We start from the raw sequence: 5,716 nt of genomic DNA, 5'->3' as shown, positions 1-5,716 counted from the left end.
CCGTCACAGACATCCACATCTGAATCCCCAGAACCTGTGAATGTGTTGTGTCACATGGCAAAGGAGAAGTAAAGCTGAAGATGGAGTTAAGGTTGCTAATTGGATGACCTTAAAATAGGAGGATTATAGTGGATTATCCAAGTGGGCCCAATGTATCACAGGGGTCCTTAAAAGTGAAAGAGGGAGGGGGTGCCTGGCTGGTTCCATTGGTAAGGCATGGAACTCGTGATCTTGGGGTCGTGAGGGCAAGCCCCATGTTGGGCGTAGTAATTACTTTTTAAAAAAAGTGGAAGAGGGAGATATAAAGTAATAGAGTGATCAGTATAAAACAGATTCAACCTGGTGTCTCTGGCTTTGAAAATGGAAGAAGGGGACCAGGAGTCAAGGTATTACACGGAAGCTGGAAAAAGAGAGGACACAGATTCTTCCAGAGCTTCCAGAAGGAATGCAGTCCTGCCAATGGTTTGATTTTAGCCCAGTGAAGCCCATTTCAGACTTCTGACCCAGAGCCATAACAGAATAAATCTGTGTTGTCTTAAGCCACTAAGTTAATGGTAATTTCTTAGAGCAGGAACACAAAACTGATGTGTCTTCCAAAGATGTTCCTGTTCTATTTAAGCAAGCAATGAAATTGGTTAGCCCCATACTGCAAACTCTCTCTCACTTGAAATAGATAAGCAGCTCAGATCTTAGTTCCGTTCTCTCTCTCCCCTTCTTTTTTTTTCCCCCCTTTCCTCAGCTGAACTGTTTACAGCCTGCTTTATGTATTCATGGTACAAGGACTGGCCAGACACTTGGGCAGAATCAACACCAGAACTCTGACTCTTTTCTCTGTAAGACTCCTCCTCACTTTGTGAGAGCAGAAACTGTCCTGGGCAATGCCTTCCTGAAATGACAGAACTGTGCCAGGCTTCCTTAGCCACCCTGGTCCACACCAGGCTGTAACCCCCATGTTGCTACCTTTTTCCAAGTTTCAGCTCCCCTCCAAAATCTGTTTGCCTTTGCTCCACAACTTTCAGATAGTTGTGGGTTTTCACAATTTTTGTCCAGAATTTACTTTTATCTATGAGAGAGTTGATCCTCTGGGAACTTATTTACCATGCCAGAAACAGAACCCTTATATAATATATAATATGTATATATTTAAGGCTAAACTTACACAGTCAAAACTCAGTGACAAAAACTTTTATTTTGGAGAACCACATCTTTAAAGCACTGATATATTTTGCTTGGATTGTGAGTACATAAAGCAGCAAACAATAATTTATTTCAGCTGCCTAAGCTTAACAAAACCGAAGTAACTGGTATATGAACCATATTCCATTATTAATGGATTAGCTTTGTCCTGGCTGTCTGAGAAATGCTTTTGCCAAATTCACCAGGAGGAAGATCACAATATCGACAATCAGCATCACAGATGCATAAAATGACAAAGCTTTTAAAAAGATTTTTGAAATCATCTAATTTAATGCCTTCATTTTACAGATTAAACTACTAAGGCTTAGGAGGAGACAGAGGGGATGCTTCAACTAAAACTTATTAATGTAGCTGAGATTTTAAAAAGGTCAAGCTTCCACATAATTGTTTCTAAATATATATATTAGAAAACTGGCAGTTTTCAAATTATTATTTTTTTATTTTATTTTTGAGAGAGAGTGACAGAGCGTAAGCAGGGGAGGGTTAGAGAGAGAGACAGACACAGAATCTGAAACAGTCCCCAGGCTTCAAGCTATCAGCACAGAGCCCAGCGCAAGGCTCACTCACGGACAGTGAGATCATGACCTGAGCCAGCTGAATGCTCAACCGAGTCACAGAGGCACCCCCATAAAGGGTAGTTTTCAAACGAAAATTTGGACAATTTCAATGACAACTGTAAGGAACAATTTTAAGAACCTCAAATACTAAATTAAGCCAATTAGTAAATTCAGACTCCAGAAAACAAATATAAACTTACATGCATTTGCTTGTTTGCTTTGTTTTTAACTTAGTTTCTTTCCAAACATTTTTCAGTTTTGACTAGTCAGTCTAAAGGAAATTTTTTTTTTTGCTTTATTTCTATGAAAGAAGCCACTCCTTTTAAGAGCTATGATTTCCAGTTCAATGAACAATAAATGAATCTAGACATATAAGTCGATATGCATTATGAGAACTTCTTGAAAATCTCCCGAATGAATGTAAATTCCTTGAAAATTTGACTTTGGCACCAGCAAATATATACTGAGCACTAACAGTGTTCCAGATGCTAGTGCACAAGTATCACAAAGATAACCAAAACGGATGCCACCCTGGAGTTGTTGACAGACCAGGAGGAAAGGCAGTTCAAGAAGGAAGGTGATAAGTGTCAAAAGGCAGGTGCAGACACAGTCCTGGTGGGGTTCAGAGGAAGAAGCTCAGAAAAGGCTCCGTAGAAAAGGTGACATTAGAAGAGCCCTAGAAAGATAGTTTTTGTGTGTGTGTGACCCATTCAGTAGTGAAAGAGGAAAGAGTATTCCAGGCAGAGAGAAGAGCAAAGAGGAAAAAGATCCAACATTAGGAAAGCTCTGGGTATCCATGACTGGAACATGACATTAGACAAGGGAGGACAAGAGAAAGTAAGAGTGAACCAGGAATTTGTGGCTGGAGCATACACAGCCTTGCATGTCTGCCTGGGCCATAGAGTCATGGAAGGTAGTCAGCAGGGGAATGTATTCAGACCTAGGCTTTAGGAAAATCAATCTGGTAGCTACTTACTACATGGATTGGGGCAGGAAAGTCTATAGTCAGGAAGACTCTTTAGGAACTAATGTAGTGGCCAGGGTGAGAAATGACAAGGGAAATAACAGGAACACGGAAAACAGGATACAAATATGAGACACTGCAAATATCAGGACTTGGCAAGTGATTTTTGATAACCAACTTCTGACCCACAGAAACTGAGATAATAAAATGTTTATTGTTTTATGCCAGTAAGTTTTAGAGTGATTCATTATATAGCAATGGATAATTAACAGTTTATTCCTCTGGGTTTCTTCAGAACAAATGATACAAAGTAGTTGCCGTAGACTTTTTTTTTTTATTTTAACAGTTTTCTTTATTTTTTAAGAAGTTTTTGGGAAACTGGAAAGAACCTGGACCTGACAGCTCTGGGTTTGCAGCTGTGCCACTTGCTGGTTATGTACATATTGTTTCTGGCTTCAGAGTCATTATCTAAAAACAAGACTAAGGTGCACCTGGGTGACTCAATCAGTTAAGTGTCTGACTCTTGGTTTTGGCTCAGGTCATGATCCCCTGTTCACAAGTTCGAGCCTGTTGGGCTCTGTGCTGATGGTGTGGAGCCTGCTTGGGATTCTCTCTCCCTCTTTCTCTCTCTCTCTCTCTCTCTCGTGGAGCCTGCTCGGGATTCTCTCTCTCTCTCTCTCTCTCTCTCTCACTCTCTGTTTCTCTCACTCTCTCCTTCTCCTCCTCCTACCCCCCCACCAAAACAAATAAACTTAGAAAAATTAAAACAGGGTTAATACTTACCTTAGAGGGCCACTGTGAGGACTAAATAAGCTAGCTTTTAAGTGCTTGATATAACCCTATAAATAGATTAGGTGCTTGATAATGAAAAGTCTCTCCCTACCCACCATGTCCCAATCTAATCTACCTTTTCTGTGAACTTTCTGAAATCTACTGTCCCCAACAGCCAACACATTTTTCCTTAATTCCCAAATATCCTTCCCTTTTAATGATCCAAACCAGAAGAAATACAGAATCTCAGGCTTGCCCCAGTCCTACTGAATTGGAATCTGACTTTTAACATATTCCCCAGATGATATGTAAATTCATCAAAACATAGTACTGGACTAGTACCTATCTCAGACTTAATATAGCCAAAACAGAGCCCATGCACCTCTGCAAACCTGCTCCACACCAGGCTTTGCCACCTAAGTAAATGGTATCATCCAGGTGTTCATGGCAAAAACATGGAGTCAGATTTGATATTTCCCTCTCTTGTGCTCTTCACATCTAATCAATCATCAAATCTAATTCCAAAATATATCTGAATCTGTCTCTTTCCATCCCTACACTCACATCTAAGGCACAAACTTCTCTCACCGGGATTACAGCAACCAGATCAACTTATCCAGTAGGTATAGCACGCACAGTGCCTGGGCTCCACCGTACTTTTAGGGGACCTTAAAAACATTTTAGTTTAAAACTATAAAAAAAAAAAAAAACAAATGTTTAGCTCAAAAACGTTCTAATGTATAATATTAGTATATTGATCATTCTGTCAACAGTCATAGAATATAATTGTATCATTAATTCTGAAGAGCTTTTACATATTCACTCATGTAACCACCACCTACATCAAGACACTAAGTAATCTTTTTCAAAATTTCATTTCAAGTCAGACATTCTCGTGCATAAAATCCTCCCCTGCTTTCCCAACCCACCTGGATAAGATCCAAACTCCTAAACCTATTTTACAAAAGCTCACATGATCCAACCCCTAACGCTCTCTCAACCTTCACCTTGTACCACTCTTTCCACTCCCCTGCCATACCCTGGCTACCAGCCATAAAATTCCTCAGCTGGCCAAGATGGTCCTGCCCTGGAGCTTATGAGCTAGCTGTACATCCTCTACCTTCTAAAGCTCTTCCTAAAGACATTCACAGGGCTGGCTATTTGTAATCCAGATCTGTTTAAATGTCAATTCCTCAGAGGCCTTTCCTGACCAGCCAATATAAAGGTGTACCCAGGGGTGCCTGGTTGGCTCTGTTGGTTGAGCATCCGACTTCCACTCAGATCATGATCTCACAGCTTGAGTTCAAGCCCCACATGGGGCTCACTGCTGTGGGCACAGAGCCTGCTTCAGATTCTCTGCCCGCCTCTCTCTCTGCTCCTCCCCTGCTTGAGCTCTATCAAAAATAAACATTAAAAAAAATCAAAAATTTTTTAAAAATTCAGTTGCACCTAATCATCTTTTAGTCAAATCACCTTAATTACCTGCAGGGTGCTTATCATTTCTTATATTTACTCACTGCTTATTGTCTCTTTCCCTCAGTGGACCATAACGTCCTTTGGAACTTTGCTTTCTGCTGTATCAAAAAATGCCAATAAACTGCCTGACACAAGGTAGGCGCTCAATGATAATTTTCGTTGAATAAAATACTAATACAGCATAGAAATAATATGTAATAAAATGTAGCATTAACTAGAGAGAGCAGCGATAGCACAGGGAAATCATAAGGGCCTGGATTTGACTAAACCTATTCCATAAAATGAAAGACTACATGAGGTAAAAATCTGTGGTAATTAAGCGTTCGATATTTGTAATTATTTCTTCTAAATGCCCAATTAAAACCATCCTTATGCAAGACATTGGACTCGTTTAGCTTTAACCAGAAAGTTATTTCTTTAAAGCTCATTAAATTAACCACATATGTCTTCACAGGTGAAAATAAAAAGAAAACAAATTTAGAATCTTCCCTTTCATAAAGTCAATTGTGGCACTCCCATTCCGGGTTCCAGCCCGCCTCCATTCGGTCCCAGACAACTAGGACCAGGACACCCCGCCCCGCCCCTTCCGCTTACCGGACTCGCAGGAAGTCGGCCCATCTTGAGACCCGCCCCCTCGTCCGCGCGTAGTCCTACGTAAAGCGAGAGGGGTTTCGCGACAGCCCAGGCACCCTCCCCCCGCCTCCCCGCTTTGGCCACATGTCGCGCAGGTCTGCCCGTCGGACGTCGCACC

Source organism: Hyaena hyaena, unplaced genomic scaffold, assembly GCF_003009895.1.
Source record: "Hyaena hyaena isolate Hyena2069 unplaced genomic scaffold, ASM300989v1 scaffold_510, whole genome shotgun sequence".
Lineage (NCBI taxonomy): Eukaryota > Metazoa > Chordata > Mammalia > Carnivora > Hyaenidae > Hyaena > Hyaena hyaena.
This window is presented reverse-complemented; position numbering follows the sequence as displayed.